The 15,582-nt window shown below is 43.0% G+C and overlaps 1 protein-coding gene across 1 annotated transcript in view; it reads left to right on the top strand.

Annotated features, from left to right (window-relative positions):
• Positions 1 to 6,171: 6,171 nt before the first annotated feature.
• Positions 6,172 to 15,582, top strand: part of LOC124795557 — a 621,230-nt gene continuing 611,819 nt past the window's right edge. The window contains exon 1 of the mRNA XM_047259629.1: positions 6,172 to 6,314. The gene's annotated coding sequence lies outside the window, so the exon portion shown is untranslated. The remainder of the gene's footprint in view (positions 6,315 to 15,582) is intronic.

The raw sequence follows: 15,582 nt of genomic DNA, 5'->3' as shown, positions 1-15,582 counted from the left end.
TAAAGCGAATGCCAAAGGAGTTAGAGGAAATCTCCATAGCGCTTTCGCAATTACTAAACGATTGCGTAGCGAAACGTACCACTCTTCGCACGCTCTTCCTCCTCTCTTCTGTTAATCCATCCTGAAAAAAGTCCGTGACCTACGTTTGACTGAAGAACAGGTGAAGCTTGTATTTTACAATCAAATTCTGACGTCGATGAATTACATTTCATTAACAACACATAATCAGTCCGTGCCCGGCATGTGCTTTTCGTACTGTTTGTTTTAAGTGGTCATTCCGTCTCTCTGTACGACTGACCCACTTGTTTTAGATAGTTACTATTTCCAGTAATTTTCTGCCAATAGTGTAAGTGTAGAGTCATGTTTCTGTTCGTCTGTGTGAGCGCAATACAATACATTTATTTATGTGCAGCTTCAACTGTCAGTCTTTACACCAATCAATGATCCGCCAGCAATTTGCAATAGTCTTCTGGTTATAGTTAATACTGTTTTAGAGGTAATTTACAGCATGATCCAAGAAAACAAAAGCTATAATGAAAACTATATTGTTACAGTCATTTAGAATAAAGCGAAACGAGTTTGGTCGTAATGCTACTTCATTACAGTCGGAATAGAAGGTATTTTACCTATACAAATTATACTACAGTGACTGCAGGAAAAAGAGGCTGAATAGCGGTGGCCTCATGAAGCTTCCGACGCTATGCTCTACAATATATATAAATATCTTTATAAGGCTTCTTTGCTATTCAGTCTCTGTATATATGTGGTGATTCAGTTGCCTTTAACGATGGGTTTATGTAACCTGTGCAATGCTTAATGCTATCAAATACCATAAGCAAGATTTCATATTCTCTCGCTCACTACGTGAAAATTGTTAGTGCTGCAGAAAAAAATGAATAGGATCTTTTTGTAGGAAATATAGTGTGGATAAATTTTGTATTGGTATACATTTTCACTGGAGGCAACGGTTTTCGATTTGTTCACGAAAAACATGATTTCATGTGAATTTGGTATGTTTATCATGAATAATTCGGAAACTACGACCTCCAGCGAAAACGTGGCCTGCTACAAAATTAAACTAAATTAAATTTCCTACAGAAAGTTCCAGCTCATTTCTTCTTTTGGAGTAATAATCTGTTCATAGTGAGTAAGAGAATATGAAAATGCTGTCCGTGGTTTTTGAAGGCATTGCGGTTTACGTATATATGTGCTAAAATCTCCTTTGATGCAGTCCCAAACTTACTTTATCATGTACCTGTGTTTTCACACTAAGAACGAAGTGTTGTGTTCTATTCACATGGAAGTCCTGAATCCATTCATAAATCTAATCTGACAATCTGACACTTGATAAGCTAGTGTTCTGTTCGAATAATTTACGGGTTTGCTGCCGGGTGACGTCGTCGACTACCGCCGATATTTCAGCAGGAGCACACCCTGCCATTGTCCAGGCACTACTGCAAGGAGGAAGCAATGTGCAAGTGAATTTAATACCTCGGTTCACGGAGGAGAAACAAGGAAGATACCACACACGAGAACAAGTAACCGCAAAGTCAACACACAACCAAAGATAACCAACATCAGAAATATTTCTGATGTTTGGGAACAAGAAATATTTGTGATGTTGGTTATCTTTCGTTGTGTGTTGACTATGCGGTTATTTGTTCTGTGTGTGGTATGTTCCTTGTTTCTCATCTGTGAACCGAGGTATTAAATTCCCTTGCACATTGCTTCCTCCTTGCAGTTGTGCCTTAAAAATGGCAGGGTGTGTTCCTGCCGAAATATCGGCGGTGGTCGACGACGTCACCCGGCACCAAACCCGTAAATTATTTGAACATTCAATTCACCGGGAAAAGTTAAGGTCTCACAGCTAGTGTTCTGTTAACTAAAGAAATTATGTTTTTATATGTGTATTGTTACTGGTGGAAATTACTTTGAAACGTAGGGTAACATTGAATGTACTGACATGCTTTAGCTTTGTAAGGAATTTTACTTTTCGTGTTCTAGATGTTTTTGTTAATTACATGCTCTACTAATGAAAAACTAAAATAGTAGTTAAGATTTGGTAAAATTTTAAACTCATTCCGATGGACAGTGCGTCCAGTTCGAATGTTAAGTTACGCACTGTACAGTGAGCTGGAAAAAGTGACAACATAGGAACGGTTGATGGGGTACCATTTCTTGGACGAAATGTAGTCTGCATATTACAGCAAGTTTACTAACATGTCGGAGCAGCTACAAACTTGCGGAGTAACTTCTAGGCGTCACTTTGCAGAGGAGACTGACGTCGTGCCAACACAATCTCCAGGTCAGAGGAAAGACATTCGGAAGGCTGAGGGAACTATACTCCCCTTAAACAACATGTCTTCTCTTCCTTGTCATTCCGGGCTCACCGTATAAAAAGCTACGGTGTTACCAATATTGGAAAAGCTGTTGGATGGGACAGCAGAACATAAGGGAAGGTACAAAAGCTGCAGACAATACGAAACTAAGCATTAAAACTTGCACTGAAACTTCTTTCTTGCTACCGTAATAAAGCGATTCACAAAATGACTGGGACGAAGCTACTCAGCGAGCACGACGCTACGTTCTATGAAAAACTTTACACGCCTGCAATGTAAAAATTCATGTTCCAGATGAAAAAATCAGTCTGCGCAAGTCAAGGAAATTGCCCGACCTTCTGCGCACGGAGAGCGTTACTGCGCTACGTGCACGGAGTGATATGACGCTTGAAAATTAATGTCCACAACATCCGTTATACCTACTGTTCGGCGATTGTAGTTACGAATGGAGGAACAGCCCGACGGGCTTCGTCTCCGCTCACACCAAAAAGTTAAGTATTTCTGAATATGTTAGTCAGCAGGAGGAGCAGCAGAGTACCTTCAATGGAAATAAATAGTAAGAGGATGACGTAGGTCCTGGAAACTATTGCTTTGTAGTGTGCGCTGACGTTGAGCGTCTTTTCCTTGGATTATTTTTTTCAGGTGGACGTAATTTCTCTCTCTTCATTTACCTCCGTACAGTATCTCTTCATCTATATATAAGATAATATGAACATAAGATATATAGATAACATTTATTTATTAATAAGGAGTTGGATCACCATTGCCTTTGATAACACCTGCAGTTCTTCGAGGAATAGATTCGTAATGTGTATGAATAATTACCAATGGAATATTTTCACATTCTTGTTCCCAAACATCGGCCAACCATTTCAACGACGTTGAATGTGGAAATCTGCTCCTCGTCCTTTCTTGAAAATCTCCCCACGAAGGTTCAATGATGTCGACGTCTGCCGATTGTGCTGACCATGGAGGACATCGATTGATATTCTGATGCTCTACAAATCAGCCTGAACCTTTTTTGCTGTGTGTATGAGGCGCATGGAATATGGCAGTGTTCGACAGGATTATGCTAGTCGTAATAAACACTTCATTGTCTAGTATGTTGAAATATTCACTCGCAGTAGTCCGGACAGTGACGATAATGATAGGACCAGCCCGAATGATAACGGAACCTCTCCTATGCTTTAACGTAGGGAACAAACACGTTTGATCATACGCTTCTTTTGAAGTTCTCCATAGATAGACAGTGCCGTCTGTAGAAAACTATGTAAACGTTGATTTATCGGACCATACGATATTCCTCCAGTAATCAAGCGACCAGGTTTTATGATCGCGGAAAGCAGCACTCCCCGCTTTGCGCGTGCTTCTTTTACTAGGTATTTCACAATTGTAGCCCTTCCAGGGATGTTAGCTTTTTGAAACTCCCACGGCAATGTTTTTGACGACATTTTATTACTCAAGTGAAGGCACTTTTGACGCGGTACTTTTATGTTTTCTGGTCACAATCCATTTTTAAGCTCGTCGGTCTCTCTCATTTAACGTCGGCTTTTACCCACTATTCCTCTTCGCCGAGCAGGTTTTGTGTGTACTGTCATTAGATTGGATACTGTCGATCGTGATACATGAAACAGTTCAGCCGTTTTCATCACAGATGCTCCCGCTAACCGCGCACCGACGAGATGCTCTTTTTTATGTTTCATATTTCACTGATCGCTTCTGTTAACCATCGCTGAACAAAGCGTATAATACAGTGAAAGATATCCTCTAAGAATCTTTACGTCAGGTGTGCACTACAGCCGCACCACTGTATTTACTCGTAACCTTGGTGACAACTTGCTACAAGATGTACTATACCGCATAGTCCTCGTACTATTTTATTGTTCACACTATTTTTTCCACCACGTGAAGGTACTGTTACGCGGTTATTTTCGATACTGCTCTACCTTGTGTGTTGTGAACTGTGAATAGATATGTGCTTCGTTATTTCTGCGTGTTCCTTGTAACATGTTGCTTCTAACACATTCCTTGTCGTTTTTTTTTTTTTTTTTTTGATGCCACTAGTTTTACAATCAGAGCGGTAAATTCTGAATTAGCCACCATTTTGTTATAAGCCTTGCCGTGCATTAATGTCTTGTACACACATCAAAAAACGTTTTGAATCAACCCAGTTTCCAGTACTCATGCGGATAGACGTTGACTGTGGATATTGTATCACAGACACAGTCCCTTTGAATGTTCAGAGATGTCACTAAACCCACCCTAAACATGAAACAACCGTGCTTGAGCATCGCCTATTAGACGGACGGGATCCGACAGCCGATCAGTTTCAGTTCAACCATGCGGTTCGATTGCGTCCGCATTGTTACTTAGTGCTAGGAAGGGCTCTCATCAAGGGAAGTGTCAAGGCGCCTCGGAGTGAACCAAAGCGATGTTGTTCGGACATGGAGGAGATACAAAGAGACAGGGACTGTCGATGACATGCCTCGCTCAGGCCGCCCAAGGGCTACTACTGCAGTGGATGACCGCTAACTACGGATTTTGGCTCGGAGAAACCTTGACAGCAACGCCACCATGTTGAATAATGCTTTTCGTGTAGCCACAGGACTTCGTGTTACCACTCAAACTGTGTGCAATAGGCTGCATGATGTGCTACTTCACTCCCGACTTCCATGGCGAGGTCCACCTTTGCAGCCACGAAACCATGCAGCGCGGTACAAATGGGCCCGACAATATGCCTAATGGACCACCCAGGATTGGCATCACGTTCTCTTCACTGATGAGTGTCACATATCCATTCAAGCAGACAATCGTCGGAGACGTGTTTGCACGCAACCCGGTCCGGCTGAACTCCTTAGACACACTGTCCAGCGAGTGCAGGAAGGTGGAGGTTTCCTGCCGTTTTGGGATGGCATTGTGAGGGGCCGAGGTACGCCGCTGATGGTCATGGAATGCGCGGTAACGGTTTCAGGATACGTGAATGCCATCCTCAGACCTATAGTGCAACCATGTCAGCAGCATATTGGCGAGGCACTCGTCTTCATGGAGGACAATTCGTGCCCCCATCATGCGCATCTTGTGAATGAGTTCGTTCAGAATAACTATATCACTCGACTAGAGTGGCCAGCATGTTCTCTAAATATGGACCCTATCGAAAATGCCTTGGATAGATTGAAAAGCCGGCCGAGGTGGCCGAGCGGATCTAGGCGCTACAGTCTGGAACCGCGCGACCGCTACGGTCGCAGGTTCGAATCCTGCTACGGGCGTGAATGTGTGTGATGTCCTTCGGTTAGTTAGGTTTAAGTAGTTCTAAGTTCTAGGGGACTGACGACCTCAGAAGTTAAGTCTCATAGTGCTCAGAGCCATTTGAACCATTTAGACTGAAAAGGGCTGTTTATGGACGACGTGACCCACCAACAACTCTGAGGGACCTACGCCGAATCGCCGTTGAGGAGTGGTACAATCTGGACCAACAGTAACTTGGTGAACTTGTGGATAGTATGCCACGACGAATAAAAACATACATCAACGTAAGAGGACGTGCTACTGGGTATTAGAGGTATTGATACGTACAGCAATCTGGAACACCATCTCTGAATATCTCGCTGTATGGTGGTACAACATGCAATGTGTGGTTTACATTGGCAATAAGAAGGGCGGAAATGATGTTTATGTTTACCTCTATTCCAATTTTCTGTATAGGTTCCGGAAGTCTCGGAACCGAGGTGATGCAAAATTCTTTTTGATGTGTGTATTAAAAGACGTGTCAGTTAAAATTATGACTTTTGCACAAAGTTTACATAACATTTTTGTGTTTGCGTTGTGGCAGGGGGCCTGGACGATAACGAGGTGCTGGACGGCGACAACGCCACGTCGACGCCGTACTTCGACTTCAACGTGCCACGTAACGTGACAACGGCCGTGGGGCAGACCGCCTTCTTGCACTGCCGTGTCGAGCAGCTGGGGGACAAAGGGGTGAGTAAAGCTGAAATACTAAACACCTTTTACCAAAAGCTGTTTCACAGAGGAAGACCGCACTGCAGTTCCTTCTCTAAATACTCGCACAAACGAAAAAATGGCTGACATCGAAATAAGTGTCCAAGGAATAGAAAAGCAACTGAAATCACTGAACAGATGGAAGTCCACTGGACCTCACGGGATACCAATTCGATTCTACCCAGTGTACGCTAAAGAACTTGCCCTCCTTCTAACAGCCGAGAACCGCAAGTCTCTATAGGAACGGAAGGTTCCAAATGATTGGAAAAGAGCACAGGTATTTCCAGTCTTCAAGAAGGGCCGTCGAGCAGATGCGCAAAACTATAGGCCTACATCTCTGACAGCGATCTGTTGTAGAATTTTAGAAAATGTTTTTTCTCGCGTATCATGTCATTTCTGGAAACCCAGAATCTACTCTGTAGGAATCAACATGGATTCCGGAAACAGCGATCGTGTGAGACACAACTCGCTTTATTTGTTCATGAGAGCCAGAAAATATTAGATACAGGCTTTTAGGTAGATGCCATTTTCCTTGACTTCCGGAGGGCGTTCGATTCAGTTCCGCACTGTCGCCTGATAAACAAAGTAAGAGCCTACGGAATATCAGACCACCTGTGTAGCTGGATTGAAGAGTTTTTAGCAAACAGAACACAGCATGTTGTTCTCAATGGAGAGACGTCTACAGACGTTAAAGTAACCTCTGGCGTGCCACAGGGGAGTGTTATGGGACCATTGCTTTTCACAATATATATAAATGACCTAGTAGATAGTGTCGGAAGTTCCATGCGGCTTTTCGCGGATGATGCTGTAGTATACAGAGAAGTTGCAGCATTAGAAAATTGCAGCGAAATGCAGGAAGATCTGTAGTGGATAGGCAATCGGTCCACGGAGTGGCAACTGACCCTTAAATAGACAAATGCAATTATTGCGAATACATAGAAAGAAGGATCCTTTTTTGTATGATTATATGATAGCGTAACAAACACTCGTAGCAGTTACTTCTGTAAAATATCTGGGGGTATGCGTACGGAACGATTTGAAGTGGAATGATCATATAAAATTAATTGTTGGTAAGGCGAGTGTCAGGTTGAGATTCATTGGGAGAGACCTTAGAAAATGTAGTCCATCAACAAAGAAGGCGGCTTACAAAACACTCGTTCGACCTATACTTTAGGGTATTGCTCATCAGTGTGGGATCTGTGCCAGGTCGGGTTGACAGAGGAGATAGAGAAGATCCAAAGAAGTGCGGCGCGTTTCGTCACAGGGTTATTTGGTAAGCGTGATAGCGTTACGGAGATGTTTAGCAAACTCAAGTGCAGACTCTTCAAGAGAGGCACTCTGCATCGCGGTGTAGCTTGCTGTCCAGGTTTCGAGAGGGTACGTTTCTGGATTAGGTATCGAATATATTGCTTCCCCCTACTTACAACTCCCGAGGGGATCACGAATGTAAAATTAGAGAGGTTCGAGCGCGCACGGAGGCTTTCCGGCAGTCGTTCTTCCCGCGAACCAAACGTGACTGGAACGGAAAAGGGAGGTAATGCAGTGGCACGTAAAGTGCCCTCCGTCACACACCGTTGGGTGGCTTGCGGAGTATAAATGTAAATGTAGATGTAGCAACGCACAGGCGCAACGAGCAGGATGGACAAGGCTCAGCAGCTGCCACTTTAGTAAGCAGCATGGATGACAGATTGAGGGAAGTTTCCCTTGAACGAGGGAAAAATTTGGTCTTGTGGGCAAAAAGGAGAAATGAGAAATAATTTCAGAAAACGTGGGAATTTTGAAACGATTAACTGAATAGGTAAACTAAGAAAAACTTTTCAGACTTGTAGCTATATTGCAAAGAAATACAATGGTTCTCGAAACCTCCTGCTATCAGTGACCTCACTGCCAGGGATTCCTCCGTTTGTAGAATCCTATGTGTCCTGCTACCAGCGAGCTCACTGCCAAGGACTCCCCCTTTATAGAACCTGATATCGCATGCTTCTATCGAGCTCACTGACAGAGATTCCCCCTTTATAGAACCCGATATCCCCTGCTTCTATCGAGCTCACTGACAGAGATTCCCCTGTTTGTAGAACCTACCCTGCGAATGTGCAGCTTTAGCGCGTTACTTTCCCATACAGCTGTGTTTTCCCTGTCTCAGTGGAAGTATACCTGCATAGTAAGAACTGGCCATATTAGCGTTTTAGTATTACGTATGATTAGTGTGTAAAATGAAAGGCAAACAAAGTACTCCTAAAGAAAAGGAGAGTTCGTGGTGAATTAATGCCAGAAGAAGGCTGTGAGAAAGTTTCGAGAGCCGCGCGGGGCAGCCGTGCGGTCTGGGTGCCTTGTCACGGTCCGCGCGGCTCCCCCCATGAGGGGTTCGAGTCCTCCCTAGGGCATGGGTGTGTGTGTTGTCCTTAGCATAAGTTAGTTTAAGCTAGATTAAGCAGTGTATAAGCTTAGCGACCGATGATCTCAGCAGTTTGGTCCCACAAGATCTTACCACAAAATTTTCAAAAGTTTGCAGAAGGAATAAATTTCAAGACTAGTGGATAAGTGACCTTAACTTCAAGGGACGCTTCAGTCAAATTACAGTAATGACATCAAATGTAGATGCGTTGCGCGTAACGTGGAAATACTATGTGGAAAGTGCAAATTACACAAACGTGTTCAGCTTCGAAACCATATCAAGTTCGTGAAAACTTTCGTGGCCATTCTGTACGTAACTGTAAACGTATCTAGAACAGAAGTGAAAGTGCAGGTAACAGAGCAGTCAAAGAAGCAGAGATTGAACTGGGAACTTGTTGTGCAGAACATAATTTTACATTCCAGGTTGTTAAACATTTAATCCCCTTGGTGATAGATGTATTTTGTGATTTTAAAATTGCCCAGAACATTAGAATGAAATATATAAATGCAGCAACATCATAAAATAAAATGTTGCCAAAGTAGAAATAGGTGAAATTGTAAAAAACATTGCCGGCCGGGGTGGCCAAGCGGTTAAAGGCGCTACAGTCTGGAACCGCGCGACCGCTACGGTCGCAGGTTCGAATCCTGCCACGGGCATGGATGTGTGTGATGTCCTTAGGTTAGTTAAGTTTAAGTAGTTCTAAGTTCTAGGGGACTGATAACCACACATGTTAAGTCACATAGGGCTCAGAGCCATTTGAACAATTTTGTGGGTGTGTAATTGAGCTACAGTATATTAAGTTTTGATGTCATCATTCAGAAATCCACTTGAGGCGTTGGGAAGCGTCTATTGTGAGATTGAGGTATTTATTCATGCTTCTGGCATCTGTTGATCTTATGGTTGGTCAAGTTTATCTGGGCTGTGGGCCCACATTGTATATTGTCACGAAAAGCTGTCTCACTGATTTCCCTTATTACTCACTTAAATATGGAATCGACAACGGTGTGCTTTAGGCACTTATGGTTCTCAGTGCCTCATTTGTATTCTCGTCAAGTGAGCGTGTTGGTAGACATTACTATTTGGATTTAATAATTTCCACAAACGGCAGTTTGTGTTCCGAGTTGTTTCTTCACTGTGCGGGAAAAGGATTTCGTGTGCAGTGTCAACATGAACGCTGTTGAATCTATTTTTAAGTGCCAATATACAAGGTTAGCCACAAAGGAACTAGGGCCTTCCAGATCAGATCAGTTGACTGAGAAAGTGACGAAATCAATTAAGCGTCAGTAAAAGTAAACACATAACGTGCATCCACAGGACATGTAGCCTGTAACTGAAGAAGTGTCATGATGATCTCTCCAGTGGCAAAAGATTCCGGAATAGTCCCTCATTCGGATCTCCGGGAGGGGACTGCCGAGGGAGAGGTTACCATGAGAAAAAGATTGAATAATCAACGAAAGGATAACGGTCTACGAGTCGGGGCGTGGAATGTCAGAAGCTTGACCGTGGTAGGGAAACTAGAAAATCTGAAACGGGAAATGCAAAAGCTCGATCTAGATATAGTAGGGGTCAGTGAAGTGAAGTGGAAGGAAGACAAGGATTTTTGGTCAGATGAGTATCGGGTAATATCAACAACAGCAGAAAATGGTATAACAGGTGTAGGATTCGTTATGAATAGGAAGGTAGGGCAGAGGGTGTGTTACTGTGAACAGTTCAGTGACCGGGTTGTTCTAATCAGAATAGACAGCAGACCAACACCGACAACGAAAGGTCAGGTATACATGCCGACGTCGCAAGCTGAAGATGAACAGATAGAGAAAGTGTATGAGGATATTGAAAGCGTAATGCAGTATGTAAAGGGGGACGAAAATCAAATAGTCATGGCCGACTGGAATGCAGTTGTACGGGAAGGAGTAGAAGAAAAGGTTACAGGAGAATATGGGCTTGGGACGAGGAATGAAAGAGGAGAAAAACTAATTGAGTTCTGTAACATGTTTCAGCTAGTAATAGCGAATACCCTGTTCAAGAATCACAAGAGGAGGAGGTATACTTGGAAAAGGCCGGGAGATACGGGAAGATTTCAATTAGATTACATCATGGTCAGACAGAGATTCCGAAATCAGAAACTGGATTGTAAGGCGTACCCAGGAGCAGATATAGACTCAGATCACAATATAGTAGTGATGAAGAGTAGGCTGAAGTTCAAGACATTAGTCAGGAAGAATCAATACGCAAAGAAGTGGGATACGGAAGTACTAAGGAATGACGAGATACGTTTGAAGTTCTCTAACGCTATAGATACAGCAATAAGGAATAGCGCAGTAGGCAGTACAGTTCAAGAGGAATGGACATCTCTAAAAAGGGCCATCACAGAAGTTGGGAAGGAAAACATAGGTACAAAGAAGGTAGCTGCGAAGAAACCATGGGTAACAGAAGAAATACTTCAGTTTATTGATGAAAGGAGGAAGTACAAACATACGTTTGAAGTTCTCTAACGCTATAGATACAGCAATAAGGAATAGCGCAGTAGGCAGTACAGTTCAAGAGGAATGGACATCTCTAAAAAGGGCCATCACAGAAGTTGGGAAGGAAAACATAGGTACAAAGAAGGTAGCTGCGAAGAAACCATGGGTAACAGAAGAAATACTTCAGTTTATTGATGAAAGGAGGAAGTACAAACATGTTCCGATAAAATCAGGAATACAGAAATACAAGTCGCTGAGGAATGAAATAAATAGGAAGTGCAGGGAAGCTAAGACGAAATGGCTGCAGGAAAAATGTGAAGACATCGAAAGAGATATGACTGTCGGAAGGACAGACTCAGCATACAGGAAAGTCATAACAACCTTTGGTGTCATTAAAAGCAACGGTGGTAACATTAAGAGTGCAACGGGAATTCCACTGTTAAATGCAGAGGAGAGAGCAGATAGGTGGAAAGAATACACTGAAAGCCTCTATGAGGGTGAAGATTTGTCTAATGTGATAGAAGAAGAAACAGGAGTCGATTTAGAAGAGATAGGGGATCCAGTATTAGAATCGGAATTTAAAAGAGCTTTGGAGGACTTACGGTCAAATAAGGCAGAAGGGATAGATAACATTCCAACAGAATTTCTAAAATCATTGGCGGAAGTGGCAACAAAACGACTATTCACGTTGGTGTGTAGAATATATGTATCTGGCGACATACCATCTCACTTTCGGAAAAGCGTCATCCACACAATTCCGAAGACGGCAAAAGCTGACAAGTGCGAGAATTATCGCACAATCAGCTTAACAGCTCATGTATCGAAGCTTCTTACAAGAATAATATACAGAAGAATGGAAAAGAAAATTGAGTATGCGCTAGGTGACGATCAGTTTGGCTTTAGGAAAAGTAAAGGGACGAGAGTGGCAATTCTGACGTTACAGCTAATAATGGAAGCAAGGCTAAAGAAAAATCAAGACACTTTCATAGGATTTGTCGACCTGGAAAAAGCGTTCGACAATATAAAATGGTGCAAGCTGTTCGAGATTCTGAAAAAAGTAGGGGTAAGCTATAGGGAGAGACGGGTCATATACAATATGTACAACAACCAAGAGGGAATAATAAGAGTGGACGATCAAGAACGAAGTGCTCGTATTAAGAAGGGTGTAAGACAAGGTTGTAGCCTTTCGCCCCTACTCTTCAATCTGTGCAATAATGGAAATAAAAGGAATGTTCAGGAGTGGAATTAAAATACAAGGTGAAAGGATATCAATGATACGATTCGCTGATGACATTGCTATCCTGAGTGAAAGTGAAGAAGAATTAAATGATCTGCTGAACGGAATGAACAGTCTAATGAGTACACAGTATGGTTTGAGAGTAAATCGGAGAAAGACGAAGGTAATGAGAAGTAGTAGAAATGAGAACAGCGAGAAACTTAACATCAGTATTGATGGTCACGAAGTCAATGAAGTTAAGGAATTCTGCTACCTAGGCAGTAAAATAACCAATGTCGGACGGAGCAAGGAGGACATCAAAAGCAGACTCGCTATGGCAAAAAAGGCATTTCTGGCCAAGAGAAGTCTACTAATATCAAATACCAGCCTTAATTTGAGGAAGAAATTTCTGAGGATGTACGTCAGGAGTACAGCATTGCATGATAGTGAAACATGGACTGTGGGAAAACCGGAACAGAAGAGAGTCGAACCATTTGAGATGTGGTGCTATAGACGAATGTTGAAAATTAGGTGGACTGATAAGGTAAGGAATGAGGAGGTTCTACGCAGAATCGGAGAGGATAGGAATATGTGGAAAACACTGATAAGGAGAAGGGGCAGGATGATAGGACATCTGCTAAGACATGAGGGAATGACTTCTATGGTACTAGAGGGAGTTGTAGAGGGCAAAAACTGTAGAGGAAGACAGAGATTGGAATACGTCAAGCAAATAATTGAGGATGTAGGTTGCAAGTGCTACTCTGAGATGAAGAGGTTAGCACAGGAAAGAAATTCGTGGCGGGCCGCATCAAACCAGTCAGTAGACTGATGACAAAAAAAAAAGTAAACATGTAACTAAGAGGTGAGCAATGTGGTGATGCAAGGTAGGAATGTCTGATTATCAGCCCGGAAGTTAATTCGTGGACCAACACATTTGTTAGGGATCTTGTACATCAGTCCGACAAAATAAAAAAGCACGAAATATCTCACTTAAAAATAAATTTGAGACGGAGAGTGGCAAAAGGTTACGTGTTATTTCGTTCCTGCCCTAAACTGTACGTCATTACATACAAAATAATAAAATTCAACAAAAACAATTTCTTCTTTTGTTAGGCAGCTAACGCTTGTTATTATTATTATTATTGTTATTGTTATTTGCAGCGGCTGTAGCTGTTTAAACATGTTGATAAGTATGGCTGTTATCAAGCAGATGCTATTAATTTCACATGAATCTGAAATTTCTGGACACCTACACTGAGTATTCACGAGACGTCGCTGAATATAACTAATTAAAACAATACTTTTGGCGCCAAACCAGATAGGTGAATCACCGCTCTCCTCCAGCGCCATACTACATCCACACACAACACCTTTACCACACTTCAAAAACGTCTGCCGCTTTGTGGTCTGGGTAGGCCTACCGATCTTGACTGTTTGCTACTTTGCTGATGCGTGAGCTTTCATATACTGTGCTATAAAACATCATAAAACGTTGGCTAAAATTAGACACGTATGCCACAGCACCTCAAGAGACAGAAAAAAAACATTGCAAATAACACATTTCATCAGACAAACACTAAAGCGCCCCGTATTCAGGCGACAAGTGGCCCATCGGGACCATCCGACCGCCGTGTCCTCACATGAGGATGCGGATAGGAGGGGCGTGTGGTCAGCACACCGCTCTCCCTGTCGTGAGTTTGGTTTTCTTTGACCGGAGCTGCTACTATTCGGTCGAGAAACTCCTCAATTGGAATCACGAGGCTGAGTGCACCCCGAAAAATGGCAATAGCACATGGCGGCCCGGATGGCCACCCATCCAATTACCGGCTACGCCCGACAGCGCTTAACTTCGGTGATCTGACAGGAACCTGCGTATCCACTGCGGCAAGGCCGTTGCCTAAACAAACACTAGATGGTGACAAATATTTTACCGTATTTTACGGCACACTAGCGAAACACTTAAAAACATGACATGTTCTTATGGCAGTGGACAGAGTGGCCATACCAGAAACAAAATGGTATCTTTAAGTCAATCAAACTATTACTAATAAACGTCATTTAAAGGCTCATCGAATTATGAAATAGGTACAGCCACTGTGTTTCGAGAACCATTGCATTCTCCTTCGTTGATGCGACTCTCTTAGGCTCAGCTAGCTGAACGTTCTCGATGTCCGTAAGAACTGTACTCCATAGAATCCATGCCCCGAAGCCTCTGCTACGTAGAGATAACCAGCATATCGTTACGTCTAGCTACTAACTGTTTAAAAATCATCGCTCCGAATCAACAGTTCTAAAAAAGTTGATTGTCCTTATTTAAAGACTTGTGAAAAATATCCGAAATTCTTCCAGACAATTTAAATTCTGTGATACTATTTTAAAAACTTCCTTTAATAGGAGTATATGTGTTGCGTTTGCTCCGCCTTAGAGCCTTCAGCTACGAGCTACGTCTGCCTCTGTCGAACGCCCGCAGACTGTGGTAGTACGCAATGTATTCTACACTCGCACAGCCCACAGAGCAAGTGCCGGCTAAGTCACTCGCGAGACCTCACCTTGCAACCCCGCCTGCGCACCAGCACGGGGGATAGAACATAGTTTGCCCGAGTGACTTAGCGCGAGTAGACTCTCGCGCGCAGGGGGTAAACAGTGAACACTAAACACGCAAACACAGGAGGCCGAGTTGACTCTCGCCTGTGTTAACAGCGCGCTCTAACCGCCTGCGCCTCCTGCTGCGTGCTGTGATCTCCCGTGTGACCTCCCAGGGAAACAATCGCTGCCCAGGGCGTAACTGTTCTACGTGAAACGTATTCTGCCGCTGCTGCTTTTGATAAAGGTGCACCCTCATTATTTGGTCTCCTCCATTGCGTGTGAAATTACTTTGGCTCCAGTGAGCTCATCTTACAGGAGAAGCATACAAAATGTATTCTAAAAACAACGGGAATTTGTGTTTTTCGGAAAAAATTTTTATTACGTCTAGACTAATTTTATGCCCTTAAGAATAGTCCCCACTATGTGCTTTACACTCATGCCAGCGCTTTCCTTAATCCCCAAAATACCTCTGGAACTCGATTTTTAGGTATCTCAGCGAGGCTCTTTTAGTCTCATTTACGATTCTAGAGCGACAACCCTTCATAGTTTCCTACATTTTTTTAAACAAATGACACTTGAGGTTAAGTC

Source organism: Schistocerca piceifrons, chromosome 4 (assembly GCF_021461385.2).
Source record: "Schistocerca piceifrons isolate TAMUIC-IGC-003096 chromosome 4, iqSchPice1.1, whole genome shotgun sequence".
In the NCBI taxonomy this organism is placed as follows: domain Eukaryota; kingdom Metazoa; phylum Arthropoda; class Insecta; order Orthoptera; family Acrididae; genus Schistocerca; species Schistocerca piceifrons.
The sequence above is the reverse complement of the archived record's forward strand: the minus strand, read 5'-3'. Positions and strand labels throughout refer to the sequence as shown.